This window comes from Rhipicephalus sanguineus, chromosome 2, assembly GCF_013339695.2.
Source record: "Rhipicephalus sanguineus isolate Rsan-2018 chromosome 2, BIME_Rsan_1.4, whole genome shotgun sequence".
In the NCBI taxonomy this organism is placed as follows: Eukaryota; Metazoa; Arthropoda; class Arachnida; order Ixodida; family Ixodidae; genus Rhipicephalus; species Rhipicephalus sanguineus.
The window spans coordinates 107,555,570-107,576,680 of record NC_051177.1 but is presented as its reverse complement, the minus strand read 5'-3'; positions in this window follow the sequence as shown (position 1 = coordinate 107,576,680).

Below are 21,111 nucleotides of genomic sequence, written 5' to 3'. Positions count from 1 at the left end.
GTTACTGTCTAAAGCATTATGTTTGGCTTTGCAGCGGCGTCAGAGTCCCCGATGAAATTTACCAAGGTGCGCGTTTCTTTTCTAAAACGAGAGACACAAACGTGGATCTCTACGGTAAAGTCGATCTTTTTGAAACACCGCTCGCACCACTTCTTGAAACATATCTGCAAAGTGATGGTGCTTTACTCGACACCGGTCCACTAAAAATGAAGAAGACAACAGTTAGCTACATGCCGCAGGGAACTGAAACTGGGCATATGGGGAAGAAGAATGAAGATGTGAAGAAGAAGCACCTTAGGGTAAACTCATACGCATTCCTGAGGTTATGAGAGAGAGAAGTTACGATACGCAGTCTTGGCCAATCTCCTAGAGTGGGTATGTGCCATAATTTTGAGGAAACAAACATAGCTGCATTTTGACGCTCTTTTCCGACGATGTTAGTGGAGCTGAAACACACTTGCCTGCACGCCCCGTTTCGGGCTTGACACCACTAGTGCCTCAGCAAAGAAATCTCCCTCAAAACAATCTGGCGAATTACCGCGGTCAGGCCCGTCTTCTTCTTCTTCTTCTTTTGTCTCTCATTGCCCATTAGCAGCGATTTTGGTGCGAGAAACACCGACGCACACTGTATGCTTCGCCCCTACCGAGGTTTCACGTTAGTGGAGCTTAAAAGCCCTTCTCTACAAGCTTCTCCCCTCGACAGTTTTCCTTGATATGGCATTTCGTATTTGCTGCATTTTTTATGGCTTTTGATAAGATGATGATGATGATTACCTTTATAAATGGCTCACACCCACTCTGGGAGAGTGGCCAAGAAACGAATAATTTATAGGTAAAAGTGGTCACATGTGAAAATGAATTAAAGAAGGTTAGAACATATCATTAATGCTAATTAAAAAAAAATTCCGAATCAAAATCGCCCTGATTCAATTAAGAATTTTTGTACAGTGGAACAGACATCCCGGTGACAATGACCTGATGAGGAGGCTCCCAAGGATAGAAGATTCGAAGTAATGAAATCCAATCTAATACGATTAAACGCTGCTTTGAGAATGTTTTTCCTCGGTAAATTGAAGCGGTTACACGATAAGAAATAATGTTCAATTGTTTCGGCCTGGTTACAAAACAAGCAAAAAGGGGAAGGAGCCAGACCAGATCTATGCATAGAAAAGTTTAATTTTGGAACGCGACATCGTAATTTAGTAAAAATAACTTCTTCTTTTCTTGATAAACAGAAATTCCTACGCCATGGAAACAAGAGGTGTCGATATTCGTTTAGATGAGTGATTAATGTTTTACCGGAATCTTGGATTCCGTCTTTATCGTACGCTAATAGTCGTATGCGATAGAGAAGGAATATGGACGAGAAAGATCTGAGACGCAAGCTCATTTTTTTGCCATCGTGCTTAGCCGTAATGTTTGGCGAACACTTATAGCACATTGGACACACCGCTAGATGTACATACTTGTGTGTATACCGTATATTATAATGAGTAAATTCTGTCGTTGTGAAACGTGAGTGATAGCCTTTTAATGGCGCTTTCCCAACTCGCGGGCTAACTACTTTACTTTGACTTGTCCGCACTTTCTAATGAGCCAGTTCGATGAAATAACTACTCATTAGGAACCGCTGTGTAATTTGTCAAAGCATGTCGCAATCAGGCGTTTTTGATTAATCACCACTGTCAATCTGTGAACCCTCACTCGTGTTCGACGCTGTTGCTTAAGACAACGTGGATCGTGATTAATCGTCTTGGACTCTGTTGAGAAACCTTTTAACAGCGAAATGTCAAATCATATGACCTTCGTGGGAACCTTTTTCTACATCCATGGAGGACAGACGGCTCTGAAAATACAGAAACGTTACTACGTTCCCTCGCTTGATAAACTGGGTCATCGGAGAGATTCGTCATGTCGACTTAAGCTTTCAGCTATTCGAACAGTTCGATTATTGCGCCATTATGAGGCTACAAATATCCGCTATGGAGTGGCCATAACAACCAGTCATCAAAGTGGAGGAGGAAGCTGAAGCTGACCGGCGCCTTGCATGAAGAATGAATAAAGGTTTGCGGCCTGTTATGCGGATAGTACACTTTGTATTTCAGGCAATGGCCAAATCACCAAAGCTTCTGCAGAAACACCAGACAAGTGTTCTCGACATCCTCAACTTTCCTTCTCTTAAAGCGACATTAACGGCATTTTATGTGTGGCAACCTAAGTACCATTAAAATGCTTAGTTTAAGAGAAAATATCGCTTCCGTGTTTCGAATACTTTAGCAAGGTGCAAGCCTAGCACATAGAAACGGTGAGTCGCTACGTTGCATATGCTATCACTGTAGTTTGCTGCCGGACAGCTGGCGCTACACTTTCTTTAGTAAAGCACAAAAAGAAACGGTACGAACGCAAGCTCTTTGGTATAAATACAGCAAACGCGCTTCGCTCTTCGCAACAAGGGAAATATTTTCATTGTTAGGAGGGCAATATAATGCTAACATCGGGAAAAATAAAGAAACGGGTGACACTAGCGCTGCCGTTCTAATACGGCAGTCCTAGTTTGCAGCCCTGATAAAGCAAACAAGTCGTGCAACAAACCGCCATGTCGTGAGACATTGCGTGTCGGCCACACAGGACGTCGTCGCAATGAACGTTTCTGTGAGCCTGCGTACATCCTAAAGGACAAGAATGGAAACTATTATGGCTACGCACGGTGCCAGCTGCGGGTGCTGCCAATCGCAACAATATACTAAGGTTCTGCACACCTGTCGCAACCGTCACACCCGTAAAATCTGCTAATCCTTGTTTGTATTCTGCTAAGGCCCGTAAGGCTTCAGCGCCTCTTCAATCGCCCTCTCATACTTTTTGTAAAGGTTTCTCGAAAGCTAATCATGATGCATGATGATGATGATGATGATGATGCAAACTTTATTGGGGTCCAGAGAAGACGCAGGGGAGACCCCACGCCACCCGGCTAGTCCCACGTATCATGATGCATGCTTTCATTTTATCTTGCATCGCTTTCAAGACTGTAAAATTTAGTTCATCCTCTGCTTCCCCTTTACTTTCTTTCTCATACAAGGTGTATATATGCGCATGCACAATAAAGTTATTTGTTGGCAGTTAGCGCTCTTCCTGCGTTTTCTTTCTTTCTCGCTATTTAAGCGCTGGTTTCGTCGATGTAAAGCGCAGAAGGCCGGAAATCAAACCGCTCGCCTGGTGATCGCATGGACGTGACAGTTCCTCTTGCTTTCTGTTAGAGGGAGATTAACGACGAGCAAAGCCAGCGCATCACTACACTATGGTCAAAGTACTGAAATCCGATTACGCGGGCGACTCGGAGTAACTGTCGGAGAGTACTGCATGGGAACTGGAACGGCGTTTTCTTTCTTCCCTCAGAAAACAAATCACTGAGGTGATGTACAAAAGCATGGAATAGAGTGATGTGGCTCGAGACCCAGGTCCTCCTCCTTTGAGCCCTTCTTTACTTAAATGATTAGTTGCATATAAATCAGAGGAGAAAACCTAATTTATTGCGTTGCACTTCGAGTAAGGTTTTAGTTTTTAACAACATCGTCACTTAGGCGACTCTACCATTAACACCTTGAGCTTTTTAAATATATTCACTCCTTAAGTTTCGTCAGTTTCAAATTGAATCCACAACACAAGCTTTCCCTTCACATCCGCATGGGCATTTAGTATATCTTTATTGCGTTGTGGAGTTTTTAGTGTCACATTGCCATAACAGATCCTATACGAAGTTCCACATGGCAGGATTTCTTAAAGCTGCACGTTATGCTTATGCATGGCTTCATATAACGCTGTGTTAACTTATTTTGAGCGACGCTGTGTAGTTCGCAAACCTTGACCCACTGAGATTTCTTTTCGGCCTGAACTGAGCTGAGGCACAGTTGGTTTGCAAAATCTGTGTCATTGATGTTCGGCGACACGTTGAAGTGGACTCGGAAATATAATAGTCTTATACCACTCTTGCGTGTGTAAAGCACTTGATTTGCTTAAAGCTTGCGCATTGTGCACTAGCCATTGTGCTTATATATACAAACGTGCAAGTTAGCAAACAAAAAGACAAAAATAAACGCTTTTCACTCTCCAATTTGAGCTGCAGTCACAGACGTCCAATTGAACACGTCCACGGCGCAGCAGCTTTTTTATTTCGCGACATCGTTGCAGATGGCATTCGTCGGGTGGCCCGGTTCCTTTTTTGGGGGATTTGCCGGTCACCGTCACAAGTGCGTTGCCGCACCATCCGCAGCGTTCCGCGTCCGGTTTTCGTCAGCATCGTTGAGTAAAGGATAGCAGGCGATGGAATCTCAGCATCCGGAGAACCAGGATACGCTTGATGCCCCTACTTCTTCCCCGAGCCTCATCCACCCTTGGAGGGGCCTGGGTCATCTGTAGAAAAACCCCGCCAATCTTTGCCTTTAGTTTTCAGTCACAGTTCCAAAAACAAGCTCCAAAAATGCGTTATTCGCTTTCCTTGTTGCCACGCGTACGAGAACATTGCCAAGTGATACCAAAATGCGTTAGAGATCTTACAGGCGAAAGGATAACTAAAAAGAGCGAACATTCATAATTGCTACCAGAGAGTATCTAATCAATAGGCATTATCAGGTAAACACTCAGTTCATAAGAACGTTGCAGTCGGGACCAGCACAACATGAAACCGCGGCTGGCGAGTCGTGCTAGAAATTTAGTTCGCAATAAGTAAAACTGCATATGGGCATCCGAGACATCGAAGTCCCTAAGTACCAATAATATATATGAAAACATCCACAGATAACCGAGCACTAGGCCAGAGGACTTCCTGCACACATTGTAAAAACGTGTGGATTCCCTTGCGGCCAACATCTAAGATAAACTGTATTGGTACTTATTGGAGTGTATGATTACGGCTGTTTAGTACATCGGCGGTCCTGTGGCATACACGCTGCGTAAAAAATAACGTACCTATTCTTGTGAATGAGAAAGCAGCGCCAACAAAGACGCGTCTCAAGTGAAGAAATGCACAGGAACTTTGCTGAACAGTTGTTTCCTTCGGCGCTATTTTCCCATTTGCAAAAGTGCGTAATGAACTAGCCCAACGAAGCGCCTTTCTGCAGCTTATCTATGTCTATCAGAATACCTGATACCTGAAGCTCGCGAATCCAATGTGATTGTATTTGTGCGATGGGAACCAGTAAGAATCGCTCCTATATAAGCTAGAAAAAAGAAAACAACATAATTTGGATTTACTTCAATTACGAAAAGGCTAAATTAGCATTACGCCCATTGAATTGGGTACAAAATGCACCTTATGGTTGTTGACCTAAGTATGGTTCTCGTAATACAGGCGTTGTTGGTGTAATATTTATCTCATTCAGCGCTGAAAAACGTTGAAGGCTTTACGTCGGCCTATTCTCAATCGTCATCGGGCGCACTACCTTGAACGCCTCCGCCGACATTCCTCATGTTGTTAGCGTGGTAAGATGCTGCTTGACAACGGGCAGTCGCTACCACAGGGCAGCGATTGCCTCGCACTATGTATCATGCAGCGTCTCAACTGCGTAGTGTTTACGCTGCAAACAAGAAGGTCTGGCCTTGCTAACGATTTCAATGTTTGAGTTAGCCCCGCCACAGTGGTCTAGTGGAAATGGCGCTCGAATGCTGACCCGAAGGTCGCGGGACAAAATTCCGGCCGCGGCGACTGCATTTTCGATGGAGGCGAAAATGTTTGAGGCCCGTGTACTTAGATCTAGGTGCACGTTAAAGAACCCCAGGTGGTCGAAATTTCCGGAGCCTTCCACTACGGCGCCTCTCATAATCATGTCGTGGTTTCGAGACGTTAAACCCCACATATTATTAATGTTTGACTTAAAGGTAAGAACAATGATTAGTTTAACAAATTTGCCAGTCGAGCATTCATACGCTTTGCGGCATCTTTGACGCAGCTTTTAAAAAAAAATCTTATAACCCACAAGGTCCGCGTAAAGAACAGCGGTAGAGAAAACTGCTGCCATTTTTAAACATTCAAATTAGCATGCGGTAAAATACACGCTATACTGAATAAATTAGGATGATAGTGACGAATACGAGCCAGTGAAAGTGAAGTGCCTTGTTTTAGGCTTTTCCCGTCCTTCTGTTTACGCTACCAGGCGTTGTGCGGTTACCGTGCTCGGCTACTGACCCGAAGGTCGCAAATTCGATCCCCGCCACGGCGGTCACATTTCGATGGAAGCGAAATGCTGGAGGTGCGTGTATTGCGCGATGTCAATGCACGTTAATTAACACTATATGGTCGAAATTTTCGATGCTCCCCACAACGCCGTTTCTCATCATATAGTGGTTTTGGGACGTAAAATCACTCATATTTTTATTACGTTTGTGCTGCTGTAGTGAGTATGGGCAATCAGGAGGGCTTCTATCATATGTTGTAAACAGGAGTAGCTTACTTTTGCCGACGAACCTTAAGGACTCGGATGTGATTCAGAAGCGCGACTTGCCCTTAGGACCCTCGCCGAGAAACTCGTGGCCCAGCCTCGTTTCGCACTGGCCGCAGTATACCTGCATATTAAAAAAGTACGTTTCGTGCTTTACAGGGAGGCGAGGCCTCCAACAAGTTATTGTGTAAACGCACCACAGATGCTCAGTATTGAGGAAGGCATGTACGATGGTTTATAGATAGAAAAACTATGGTGCCAAAGATAGCGACAGCTTTCCTTGTTGACCTTTAACATTCACCTATGCGCAGTTACCTAAAAAAAATGCTGGATGAGTCCGAGTCTGAGTCTTTATTCCAGACATATATACACAAATACATGGCTGAGGAGAAGAGAGAAAAAAAGCCGCTCAATCGCGGCTTGACATTGCTCTCTTCCTAGATGGAGGGTGTTTCCCGTAACTATAGAACCAAATATTTAAAAAAAAAGGTAATTTTATAGTGCACTTAATTGGTTAATAAATAAGATCAATTATACGAAATTTTTAACATTCACGTATGAGCCAGGTAGGTATGGTTACAGTGTACAGGGCATTCCAAAACGACCGATTCAATTTTTTGTAGCAACGTAGATGCTGCGTGGCGATTTATTCCGGCGGTTACAGAAAGGCCGCGGAACAGGAAATAAAACCATGTGACTGCGCTCGTGCGCTACAGTACCGCAGTGCTCTCGAAAATGCTTCAAGCAAAACAACCGGTGCGCGAACCGCGGCAAATTCCGTGGCCACGGCTCTAGGCATCGGAATCCCCGTACGTCACGATTTTTAACGGCCTCATAGGCCAAGGAAGCGCGGTCGTCCCGGAGAAGCGATGAGTTGACGGTCCGCACGACTCGGCAACATCACCTTGCAGCACCCTCCGTAACCACCTAGCCTGAAGAAACATTTTTACGTTCTCATTGCGCAGGAATACGCTTTGGCGCTGTATACGACATTTATGATTAGCCACTACAGCAGCGCTTCCCCGGTCTTCGGCCTGTTTGGATCGCTCGGGAGGCACTTGGGGGCTCTGTTTTCTTTTGTTTGCGTGAAAAGAAAGTTCTCTTAGTGTGCTCCCGTTGCTGATTGAGCCATGCTTCTTTTGTAATTTAAATTGTATTGAGAGATAATAGGAAAAGAGGTACAGTGGTCTAAACAACTTCTCTACGTAAAAGATGTTAGATCATCGCACACGTACGACAAAGGTAGTGGGTTCGGTCCCCACCTCTAGAAAGCTGTTTGTCGTCCGCCTTAAATTTCCGCCCTCCATTTTTCTCATAACTACTACACTTTGCTTATAAATTACAAATAACACCGTCAGTGCTTTCTTTTAGCTCTACTCTCAGAGGTTCTTATGGTTCTGCCTTAAAAGCCACGACTCTCGACTCAGTTTTCTTTTTTATATATTTTAACACGCCGATTGCAATCACTGAATTTCTGGCTGGCCATCACTAAGACGCACTCTGTGTGGAGTATTGCAATAGAGTGGTGTCACACGGTGAATGAAATATGCACCCAGTAGAATACCCTTGCTGGATCTTGAAAAAAATATCCCTCTCATGATTAGGCTATCTCACGAACTGTGCTTTGAGCATTTGAAGAAAGAAACAAAAAGCTCGTCTATACTCACCCTCAGCGTTTTTGGCTTGTTTGGTTCGGGCACCTTCTTGACGCTGTCCTTGTGTATGGTATTGCTGAATGACGGCCACGGGGACTTGTGGGCGAACTTGGAGCCGCTCGCAAACAGCTTGTTATCGCAGTTGGAGCACACATAGATGCCTGCGGGGTTTATTGCCTCCTTTGTGAAGTTTGCCAAATAAATGCGCGTGATGTAGCTTATGAGCGTAAGAGTGTTGTGCGTGTAGCTGGATGACGAGCCGCTCTCACATGTTATGCTTGCACGGATTCGCCTGGATGTATGCTACTGACAAGAGCTTCATAAAGCCGAAAAAGCTCTATCAATTGCATTGTAACAATGACGGAACTAAGGCGGAATGTCTTTCACGCAAGCGCTCCCCCGTAGGTCTTTTGTCGTGAGACATTTTGCGTTTCGGCGGAAATATGGCAATTTTTGCTGCGATTTCTTATTGCTGATTCAACTTGCAATGAATCGCACACGGGGCGCAGAGGTTCTGGCTCCCACCAATGAATGATTTTACTCTTAACTGCTGTTTTTGCGTTATTTGATAATTTAAATTGCAAACCACAATTTTTGTGCATCCACTTTGCATTGCTCTATTAACAAATAATTGCGTACGTTTGTAATGACAGTAAATGAAACTTCAAACTGGAAAAATCTCCATAGAAATTAAGTGAATCCTAATCAATGGTAAGTTTGTTTATAAGGCATGTCATGTAACCAGTGTGGCATACGACACAAAGTAGTCTACGAAACAAAGTGCTAGCTGTAGAGGTAGTTGATGCGCACTTTCGAGACATTTTCTAAGCGACGTGTTCACCGTATTCCAGGCGACATCAGCTGGGAGTGATGAGAAGTTGTTGGGACAATGAACGTCACTGCAGGCACTTTGAAAGGGGAACACGCGACGAATAGACTGAAGAATGGATGTTTCCTTGTCGAAGCGTTGGCTGGCAACTATGTTCCATTTTTGCCGACCTCAAATTCGGAGCAATAGTGGACTGAAAACAAAATTTATGTCGTGGCATTTTCCGCGGCTGTTTACGTTTGCTGGAGCAAACAGCTTCTTATACATATGCAAAAGTTTTGCGGGCATCTTTCGTACTTGACAAATTGAGCATGTTATTTCTTCAGCTGTATGGGAAAGTTTGCGCGGCATAATTTTGTTAAGTTTGAAATCTTGATTAGCGACAGCGTGGCGATTTTAGGCATATTTTTTCTGTTATGTAGGCGCAAGTGACTTTTCTGTAAATGATATGGTGCATGCGCTGATTACCGGACCAGAAAACTACAAAGAGAAAGTTCATTGTGTATTTTTTAACTTTATCTTGTATACTATAGCTAGCATGGTCTTCTCATAATGTTGAACACTGCTATCGGCTTATCTTCCTATCATCAGCTTCAAATGCCTAATCGTCCTCCTGTTTGCGTCAACGATAAAAAGTGCGAATGAATATCATAATAAGCATGGAGGCAGCGTTCGACTTCACGACAAGCGACGTTTCAAAGCAGCTCTTAAAATCACTAAAAGCGAGGTATGGGCTGCGGCCTTTGTCTTGAAACGCTGGACCTAATTCGAGACACTCGTTAGCACTGTAATTTATGGCGTAAATGTTTTGATTGCCAACCTATGCATTTTTACTCATATACGACGAATGGACAAATAGAGCGCGGACTGTTGAAAAGCACAGTAAAAACACGCTGATTCTCCGGTAAAAGGAAATAGATACTCTGAGGATCCGCCAGTGGTTCCCTAGGCGTCCGACTGTCGGAACCATGTTTCGTAGCTCCGCCCCCATTTCTGATGGAGATGCATTGACCGTGCTCAGTGTTTTTCATCCCGGGCAATTCTGCAGGAAGCTTTATGTTTACATAAAACGTTTGATCGCGGGTCGTATCTCTCAGTTGCGTCACTTTTGACAAAAGCGTGTGGTTGCAAACCAGAACGGAACCACCAAGGACGAAGCGCTGCCCTCGTAGACCTCCTCGCTGGTGTCTTTATGTTAGCACTCCACGAAATATAGTGAAAGAAACTCACAGGGTCCCTAGGCGAAAGCCACCTTTTTCTTCTCAGTCGATGTATTCATCATCGAGGAATAACTAACAGCCTAACAAGGTCACTAAGAAGACACTAAGGACACCAACTAGCCCAACTCGCGATACTGCATCAGGATGCATCGATTCTGCACCGCCACATTCCGAAAGCTTTCAACACCTAACATGGTTTTCACTGCCTCCAGGATCGGAGGCAGTTGACGTGGTTTTGAACTGCCTCCGTGGTCGGCCCACCGTTAACCAAGCTATCATGTGATGACGTCAGCATGAAACGCTACGTCACGTGACGTAACAATGACGTCATGATGACGCAACAATATTCTTCGATCAGTGCCGTCATGATGACGTCATATGGTGAGGTCATCACGTGATGATGTTTAGTGCTATAGCAGTTATATGGACAGTGTCGACGGGTTTTTGCCGTCGCCGTCGCCGTCATGTTCTTCCGGTATGAAGTCCAAATTGATAAGATCCCCCCCGCGCATTCTATGTTCTACCGCGGGTAAAAGCGCGCGAGAGGGTGTGACGAACGCGGCCGAAGCAGAGATCAAATGAGTCGGCCCATTTCTGTCGCTCGGAGGGTGCATGCGATAACATCACACCGCTCGGGAGGCCTGCCGTCGAAGCAGACAGGAAACGCCCCTGCCTTCTTAACGACCATGAAAAGACGCAACGTGGGGGGCGGGGGGGGGGGGGTTGTCGCGCGAGAAGCCACTTCGAACTTTGAATCTAAGGGCGAGGTCGCGATCGCTGGCGTGCGCGCTATCTCGAAAGCCATCACAGCGGGCGGCTCGTATACCCTTCTACTTGCTGCGCTGTCAAAGCGAAGTGACTATGCGGAGAGCATCTCTCCCTGAAGCGGCCCGTATTCTCTTACACCAGCGTTTTAGATGCGAAGTATCTTAAGGCGGAGCTCAATCCGGTGGTGGTGGTGGTGGTGGTGGCGTGCGGCGTGACCGCCCTTACTGCGCATGCGCATACCCTCTCCACACACCTCCTCTCCACTCCCCCTCTCCACTCACCCTCTCCCCATACCATTTCCACTCCCCCTCGCCACTTCCCCTCTCCCCTCCACCTTTCCACTCTTCCTCTGAAACGCGGGCTAGACATGCCGAAAGTCTCTCCTGCGCAACGCCGCGATGAGCTCGAGCGCATGCGCGTCCCCTCCCCTTCTCTCTCCTCTCCTACGCTGCCCCCCTCTCGCCCGCCTGTCGACCGCGTTCCCCGCTCGCCCTATGAGAATTAACGGCCAGGCTAGATGGAAGATACGACGCGCGTAGCGTCCCTCTTCGCGTTCCGCGACGCGAGGTCGGTAGCATGCCCAATGAACGCCAACGGAACGCGATCGTGCAAGTGCTCCGGCTTCGCATCGCCTCATGGTCCCCTTTAGCGGGAGATGGTGTAATTTTTTGTAGTTACGCGAGATCGGATACAAAACAGCTGCCAGCCTCACTTCGTGTAACACTAGCAATTTGTTGCTATCGCATTCATTGCTTTGCCCTTGCGGTGAAACTGACTTTTTTGGATCGCTTCATGTTGTCCCCAACGCCGCGGGACGCCGACGTTCAGTTTTCGCGTCTGATGAGGCAGCTGAGGCTTTCGCATTAACACCGAATCGCAAAATTGTGTTCTTGAGGCCAGAGTCGGAGTGGTTGACCCCCACGCTCGCCCTAACAGGAAGCCGATAAACTAAAAAGGATTGAATTATCCTGCATTGCATGCGAGTTCGCACTCACCCGCCTCGAAGTGGTCTCGAAAGACCTCATCGTCTTGCCAGCTGTCGTGCGACATGGCGCTGCCGTGCCTTCAGACTCGCTGGCGGCGACCCCGGCCCTCGAGGCACCGGCAACGCGGCCTGATGCGGAAGCCCGTGGGCAGGGAGCGTGTCTGGCTCGGACCACGAGACTGTAGACCGTGACGATGATAATGTCCCGACTACAGCGATAATTACTATGACAATGATGCTCCTGGGATGAATGGCCCCTACCCACTCAGGGGCCAAGAGTCGGGCGGATCATAAAGTCTTATTTTTAAATATCACTTGGGGTTAAGCCATCAGTGAGAAATAAGAGTTATTTTAACGAATCCCAATATTACAGAACTATAGAAACCATGTTGCGCAACCTTTCAAAATCAAGATCACAGCAGGCAATTTGCAGATAATTGTTAGCGATTGATGTTGCTGCAAATCGGTTTGACTCGCATGGAGAATTTCTCTACAGCTCTGTACATATTCCCTTCCGAATGTCCCAGCACACAAGCCCCAAATGACAACAGTACTGTCGAAGTAACTGGCAGACGAAGTTGCCGCATTATAATTTCAATGGTTCTTGTTCTGGTTAGGGAAAAACGTCGAAAGCCCACTAAGAAGCATTCGATTGTTTCTACATCATTGCGAAAGGAACCTAAACGAGATATGACCAGACCAGCTCGGTGCATGTATAGATTTCCATTCACATTTACAACTTCGTACGTGCCTCTTCAGCAAAACGTCAATAATCTGATGGCCGCGCTCGCATTTAATAATTCGAAAATGTAAAATGCGCATAAAAATATAGCGCGATGGTGAAGCAGTGCGGAATAAACGAAGGGCTTTGTCTGAACAAAAGAGAAACTTACGGGTGTTTACGATACCACCTTATGCAAATTGTAAGTGCCGCGCTACGTGTGTTTTCGCTTGACGATATATCTGTGGGAACATTTATAGAAAACTCTTTAGTTTTAATTTATTTTAAATTGCAATTATTTGTGTTCGATTGATATATTGTCTCATGTCTAGCTGCTTTTTTATTTTCTTACCTACAATTTGTGTTCTGGTAGCGCGAAATTCTGTCACAGTAAACTCTTTAACCTTGTTTTTTGTTTCTCTTCTCCACTTTTATTTTCATGCATTTATAATTATTTTAGCCTTTATTTTTATTTTCCTTTACTATTTTACGTTTCGGTTACGAAGGTTCCATAGTAATTCAGCCGTCCTCGGCAAAAGCAGAATGCTGCGTGCCTCGAGGAGCGCCAGCCACGAGATTGCTGTGCTTTTTCGCTAACTTTGTTTTTTTTTTGTCTTTTATTATTTTGCCTTTAAAGCGAGGGCATATATGGCTAGAAGAAACGAAAATTCGTCCGCCCTATGTCGCAAAAACTCCTTGCGCGTTATGAATGACGTTACATGACACAGTCCCGATGACGTTATAGGAAACAGTCACAATAACTTTCACCTTACTATCCACAGAACTTTCGATTCGGCTTTGCATGAACGTAGTATGCTATTGTTGATGCTATGGATTTCTGTCGTGAACTGTCTAGTTATTCGTGAACGAACATCTCTTCGCTTTCCTTTTACGTTTATCTTGCGTTTTTTTTTTTCAATGACCGGGCAAGTCGATTCAGGTAATTAACGACTTCTAAGAACTCCTCGCCTTTCCCTTCTTGGAGTTGGACGATGTGGAATACTTTCTGAAAGAGCCCTGGCGTTCCTTTTCCTTTAATAATTAAGTTTTTGACTGTTCCTTGAGTCGCTGTCGCGTTATCAGAATGACTTACTGTGGACCAGTCCTCTTCACTCTTTATCGAATTGTGCGGTCATGCTGCGGTCCCTGGGGGTGTCCCTCTCAGATATTTCTATTTCAAAGGCTGCATTTAGCGGTCAATAACAACTTCTTATTTGTATGCGTAATGAGGACACAGCGTAACTGGGTTCAGTTATCTCGCCCTAATCGAGTTAGGAGAGTAAAGTTCCCGAACAATATTTGAGTACTTTGGCGTTCTCACTTCAATATGCGATGCGGAAAACTGCGAATATATCAATCATGACGAGTATCTTCGTAGGACCACAGAAAAAAAAATTACTTGAGCGCGTAGAATTTTTAATTGCAAGAAAGTGGTACTACACTCACGGGGTCTACCACTCTTAGCGGGAACAAGCGAACGCGTGGACACTGACGCAACACAATCCCTCACTTGTGATCTCTGTAGAACCAAATAGGCGTCAATTAGGTTGTCACAATTTCAGTTTGCTGAGAATGACGTTATAGGGTACAATCAGAATCATTTTCGCGTTACTGCCCAGAGACCTTTAGATTTGGCGTTGCAGAGGCATAAAATGTTGCGGCTGGTCCCTGTGCGCGGGGACCAGCTCTTGGTTAGCGCACCTATGATGTACTATGTTTGCAGCAGTTTATCATTTCTCTATAGTAGTAGTAGTAGTAGTAGTAGTAGTAGTAGTAGTAGTAGTAGTAGTGCTAGTAGTAGTAGTGGTAGTAGTAGTAGTAGTAGTCGTTGATGATGAAGATCATGATGATATGCCGTCGAGTCGCTGGCGATTCCTTGTGTTAGTGATGACTGCGAGTCAGACCTTTTACTACAGGTACATTAGAGGGTCCCTGAAACAGTATTTTGAAATTGTTTTCGCATAATCGATTTACTTGGGTCGTATTTGTTTTGTCAATGTTGAGATTCACGGGCTTGCAGCGGAGCGACAGACAAAGGCGCCAGCGACGCATTCATTCATAATCGAACTGCGCATGCCGGGCTTGCGCCTCGAATACGCGCCGCCCGTCTTTATTTTTCTCTTCTCCTGCAGCCGGGCCGAGGGCACCGGCTGAGGACGTGGACCTTCGTGTCCCGAGCGTTGCGGCGTCGCTGGGCACTATATCAGCAACACTAAACAACCCCAGCTATTTTCATGCATGTTGCTACTCCAAACCTACCTGCAGTACTTACTTAATTTCTCTTTCTATGCTCCCAACCTTCTGGACGTACGACACAGAAAACTACATTACGTTTTGCATTTCCTAGGTGCTCCACTGCAAATATTTTAATAGCTGACGCAACAAGTTAACGGTACATATACACGCGTGTGCGCAGTGGATCAGGAAGCGTGCCCTTGTAATGGTCCTTACGTTCCATCAAATCAGTAAACACTCAAGTGGAGGCATATATGGAAGCCCCCGTACTTCTTTAAATCGCTTCCACGTGCCTCTACAATGCCTGTACGTGCTACGGAATATTGTATCTATATCAAGTATTCTCGAACAGCAATAATATTTACACGTTTTCACAATCATCATGCTTTCACAATCTTGTGTGCTTTAAGCCATAGTAGCTGAGTTCCCATCAGGCGCATTGATTCCATAGGGACCTACCTCTGCATTGTCCTTAACCCTTTCAGGCCCAGTGATTCCATTTGGAATCATCAATTTTCTAGGTCACTCAGCAAGCACCTGGTAAAGATAAAGCGTTGTTCTTTTTCAAGAGCTCATACTTAGCATCTGCTCTACGTATGGTGCCAAACTGGTACGCACAACAAAGCAAGGTCACCTGTGAACAAAGAAATTACAGAAGCGGTCATGCTGTTCGCGCATTTCGCTGAGGCAGCTTCTTCTTTCACCATGCAGAGATAGCGCATTTTTTTTAGTTTTGCGTCAAAAATTGGAATGTTGGCTATTGGGCATTATGCTATCCCATCAAAATTTTTGTTTGAGTAATGAATTAAGTAAAAATAATGAAAATATTATTAAACAATAATTACTAATTAAATTAATTTCGACATTAATTATTCTTCATTGAAAAGTCTGAGCAAATTTTTTTTTCATTTTTTAATTACCATGATCATGTACATCTCAAACTTTAAAAACCGGTTGCTTACATTTAAAATAAATTAATTTGGGACTGAAAGGGTTAATGATGATATTGACGTGTCCTTTATGGTACGTTCTAAATACATTATTGAAGGCTGGCCAGTGAATGGGCATTACATATTGTCTTTAACAGTGTTTGTCAGTTACATTGCTTTTCAGCTTTCCATGTGTAGAGGGGAGTACACTCCAAATGCCGTTGCACCAAATTGGGCCTCTTTTTGTCATACAACATACAACAATTATCACCATCTATCCTGCGTGCATCTCCTTGCATTAACACTGCCCTCCCTGTTCTTTCAGGTCATTAACGGCGTGGGTTCTACAAGCGCGATATAATATTGTCGATAGGAAAGTGGGCAGATAACGATTTTTGTTGTGTCAGAGAAGGACGCCCCAAAGGGTGTAGCTGCTCTAAAGGTACATGAGGCGGGATCATATTTACGGCGTACTGGAACCCACCCATTTAGGGCGAGACATTGCACCGAACATGAGACAAAGAGCCGTGTAGAGTCGTAGTGCTTGAACAGGGTGCAGCGCGACTTGCAACTTTCGCGGGTAGAGATTAGGTACATGTGGGCTTCAGGTTACTGCAGTTTTACTCAGATGGGCTCGTTATAACTAAGACTAGCGGAAATGTTATCCAATCATCGGGAACATTTGGGCTCAAACCAACCAGATGTTAACTGATGTAGGCTCACGTGAGCCTCATATTCAGAGTTCGTCTGAGTGAGTGGACCTACGAAGGAGTTTACCAACATCTCCCTGAGCTCAGCTAGCGAATAGCTTTCTCAAAGAGGTATGCTGGAGTTGAAGATTGCGTAGATGATAAAAACGTAGATGAGGTTGCAGCGCGCACAAGAACAGAAACACATAGTTACTGCGTCGAGGCGAGATGCCAAAGCAGAAAAGAGAAGAATCACAAACTTAAGCAAACATGTAAGTGTGATTTCATATTGAGCATGTATATCATGGTAAGGTAACTAATTTGACCGTTAACGTAAGGGATTAGGCAAATCATTTGAAACGCCTCAAAGACAATATCTTTCCAAACCCATTTCTTTGCTTCGTCCAGTGACACATTCTGGGGTATGGGGACACGGAAATGGAGTTAAATAGCACACTTTACTTTAGGTGTAAACATCAAGCACGAAATGGTCAAGTAATTGTATCAAAGAAGCGAACAGTAGGACCAAAGATTGTAGCCTTTAAACATCTTCTTATTCTTTTAATGTGCCAGATATTTTAACGTGTTCCTGTGTTTGTGAATGAGGTGTGTTTTTGGAGCAGAAATACTTGGACTTTTCCTAGGAAGCGACGTATAAGATTTCTGCTTTCGCAAGTGACAATCACATGAAACGAACATACATTGTCTGCAAGAAAAGTAAAGGCGAAACTAAGTGTGCAATCTGATTTAAAACCGTAATAAGAAAAACGGTAATGAAAGGCATTTTTCAGCCGGTGGAAGAGCATAACCTTCCCACAGAGACGCATCAGTATAGATCGCCAATTGCGGGAAAACGTACAGAGAAGAACGTGTTAAGATTAGTGACAGCAAAAAAAAAAACGCCTTAATTTGGCATTCGGCTGAAGTGTGATATGTTTTATAAATTACAGTAGCTAGTTGGGCGAGTCGGTACATCATGCATCTTTAGACACAGCGTGACGCTGGTAACGAGACACTAGAAGGGCATTGTGATTCGCCATATCTTCTTTTGCCTTGTAATTTCATTAGCGCTGTGTGTAAAGATGTTTTATGACGGCGCAATGTCGACGTGTCTATGTTCGATAGGGAATGAAATTGCATGGAAAACAGGAGCATTATCGCACAATAATAATATCTGGGGTTTAACGTCCCAAAATTACGATATGATCATGAGGGATGCCGTAGTGGAGGGCTTCGGAAATTTCGACCACCTGAGGTTCTTTAATGTACACCTAAATGTAAGTACGCGGGCTTCAGACATTTTCATCTCCATTGAAAACGCAGCCGCCGCGGCCGAGATTCGATCCCGCGAGCTTCGGGTCAGCAGTCGAGCGCCATACCCACTAGACCACCGTGGCGGGGCCTCACCCGCGAGAGAAAACGCCGACACAGGCAGCGTCTGCTAGCAAGTTTCTAGATTGAAACAACAGACTGCTCGCGCTGCACAACAGTTCACCGGCCACCCCATATATGTCGACACTGTATCTTGACCTGCAATCTAGTGCCAGTGGGAGATTTCTCTTGTACGTAGTTCAACAATACAGATTCGCAGCGTGCACCCTAACTAGAAGCGGAATGCAGGTCTCTGTGTTTCTTTCTTCTCTTTCTCATTGCCCATTAGTAGGGATTTTGCTGTGGGAAACGCAGGCGCAGACTGCATGCTTCGCCCTTCCACAGGTTTAACGTTAATGGAGCTGAAACACACTTCCCTACATGCCTCGCCTCTCCCCAAATTTTTTTCTTCCAACCAATTGGCGCCTAGAGACAGGTCAGTATTGCGCATTAGCCAACCCGCTTTCAACTCGAATGCTTCTACAGGCAAAAACGTGACAATAAATTGTTATCTATGACGGTATACCAACCTAGGAGGCTCTGATTTCTTGCTGCGAAGCTTACACTTGTCATTTTAAATTAGCGTTTTTTTTTCGTTTTTTCATTTCTTTTTATTATTCACTGTCCGCCTATAGTTATTTCGAATATTCCAATATACACGTACAAGTTGCATTTCTATTTGTACTATAAAGATGCTCTACTGAAAGGCACGGGCCTTATTCACAAATGGTCTTACGCTATGATTGTGCGTAAGAGAAAGTCATTCAGACAATCCTGACGCTAGAAATGTTGTTTGGGAGTCCTTCCATACAAGTTTGAAGCATTACTTGCAAACATTTGCAAATTTCGCTGCTTTTCTAGAAAAGAAGGTTAGATAAAATAAAATAAAAAATGAAACTTTTGCCGATACATATAAGAGGCAGGAAAGCCAATAGAGACAAACAAAGGGTACAAATTTCAGTTAATTTCCAGTAAGAATTCCTGTTGAGCGAGTTCTTATAGTCCAAGAGAGCCATCTTAGGCAGTCAGAGTAAAAGAAATACATTAGCAGTAAAACATATTCACTGGACAGGGCGAACGCTATAGTTTAGGTTTCCCTCACTAGTCGTTGTTGCGGAAGTTTTAACGAACTTCGCCGCAGTCTTTCCTCATTGACGTCAATTAGACCGTGCGGAAGCCTTTTTTACATCCCGAAAGCGGAAGCAAACTGACGGGAATTGAAAGTGCGCAAGCTGCATAAGATAAACCCTCGAGATCTGTGTCCCCTCAAAAAAAAAAAAAAAAAAAAAAAAACTGGAGGACCATGAATTCGATAAGGGACTCAATTACCGGAGGGTACTCGTTGATTCATAATTCAGTATTGATCGTCGTGCAGCGAAGACAATGCGAGGCTCATCTGCATTGTGAATACTAAGCAGGCATCGACCCATAGATGCGCTCCAGCAGAAACAAAAGCGACGTAAAGCATGCAAGCCTGCGTCTTGCACTGAGTGATACGAACCAAAGAGCTATGTTTATTTCATTATGCAGGGACGAACAAACGCGCACCGGACGTGGGCCCCCAAACACATGCAACTACACGATGCCCAAGCGCTCAAAAGAAAAAAACAAAACAAATGGAACCAGCAAGATGGGAGTCAAAAGATTCTTGATTAGTTTAGTAAACTATGCCCGAAGTTTGCGTCCAAACACTTCGAGGAGCTTTGTTTGAGTAATCAGAAAGGAAAAGAAGAACTTCTTGAAGAATTAACCCAACAAACTACTTGTATATTGATAAAAGAAAGCAACGTCAGGAGATGCTGCGTTCGTGGGGATTATCATGGTAATTAATGGCGCTTCCGACTGATCATACTGCGGCACTTTGGCCGGGAGGAATGTGAAATATCGCCTTTGGACAGGGAATAACCTTAATTACCTGGTAAGTGGGACGTGCATTGCAATAAAGAATCCGGCTGATTAATATTATTGTCGCTTATTTATCGCAGTGCGCCCGCGAATGCATTCATAATGGATGCAACATTAATCGCTTCTCGGGCTTAACAGATTCCTCGATGGCGGAATCGAGATCTCGTATTAAGGACACACTATTTGAAATGCTACTTACTTGAATACACGTGTCCGACCGTGTGAGGCCTGATGTTATGCTTTGGAGAGTCGCGTCCCAACTGCGCAGAGCGATGCGCTCGACTGGTTTTCAGGCGTTCCAAATACAAAGTGTCATGCAACGCTGTAACACACAATTTTAAGAACGTTGAGAAATGTTGTGACAATGTCCGCCATAGACGACCGGCGGGAAGAGACAGGACATGCACCACCTCGTTATGTATTGCGTCTACCTCTCCGACTTTTGTCATGCTGGGGCGCTTAATGTATTTACAATCATCAGTAGTCAAAATACGAAAGCCCACCATACAGCAGAGGTCATCAGAAACATAAGAGGCTAGGCGCGCTCAGGTACGTCACACATAGTAACGTCAAGATGCTGGCGATCTGTGTGACCTCTGAGAAGGCCGAAACCTGTTACCATTTATTCGGCATTCGTAAGTTATTGAACAGTCATGTTGTTCTCACTTGTGGCACATATATTTACGCCACTTGTGCATTTTTTATTGCAATATAGACTTGCCCTTAAGGCATAACACTGTGTGTATATGTGTGTTAGATGTCGACTGTACGACCAGTGTTGTGATGAAGTGAAGCAGTGTCATGTAGTGTCTTCTGGAATCTGTCAGGAACAGCCGCGTCTACGTCTCTGCCGGCTTTTTTTCTGCGAAGTGGCACCCTTGCAGCAGGGCTGGGCAGAGATACTCGGAAAAGTATTCCAGAATACAGATATCGAAATACATGGACTGGAAGCCTAAAATACAGATACTGAGATACATTTTCTTTTACCGTAACGGGATATTTCAGAGATACTTTCGTAATAAGACGAAAAAAGTATTCCGGAATACAGATATAGCAATACAGATACTGAATACTTTTTTTATGTCAAGGATGCTCATCCTCCGCAAACACACTTACAAGTGCAGCATAATGTTGTAAATAAAGTTCCAGCGCATTGAAACTTCAGTTCATTAATTTATTTCAGTACCTTCAGGGCCATTAAGACATTACCAGGGGGGGGGCTACAATGTACATAATTAGTAATAATGACATAATCACACGTATCAATTGCAATAAAAAGTACACTATTTCCCAGCAACAGTAACAAACATTGGACACCGAAATCGACATAATTGGTGACAACAAAATCATCCATTCTAGAAATAGCATAGTTT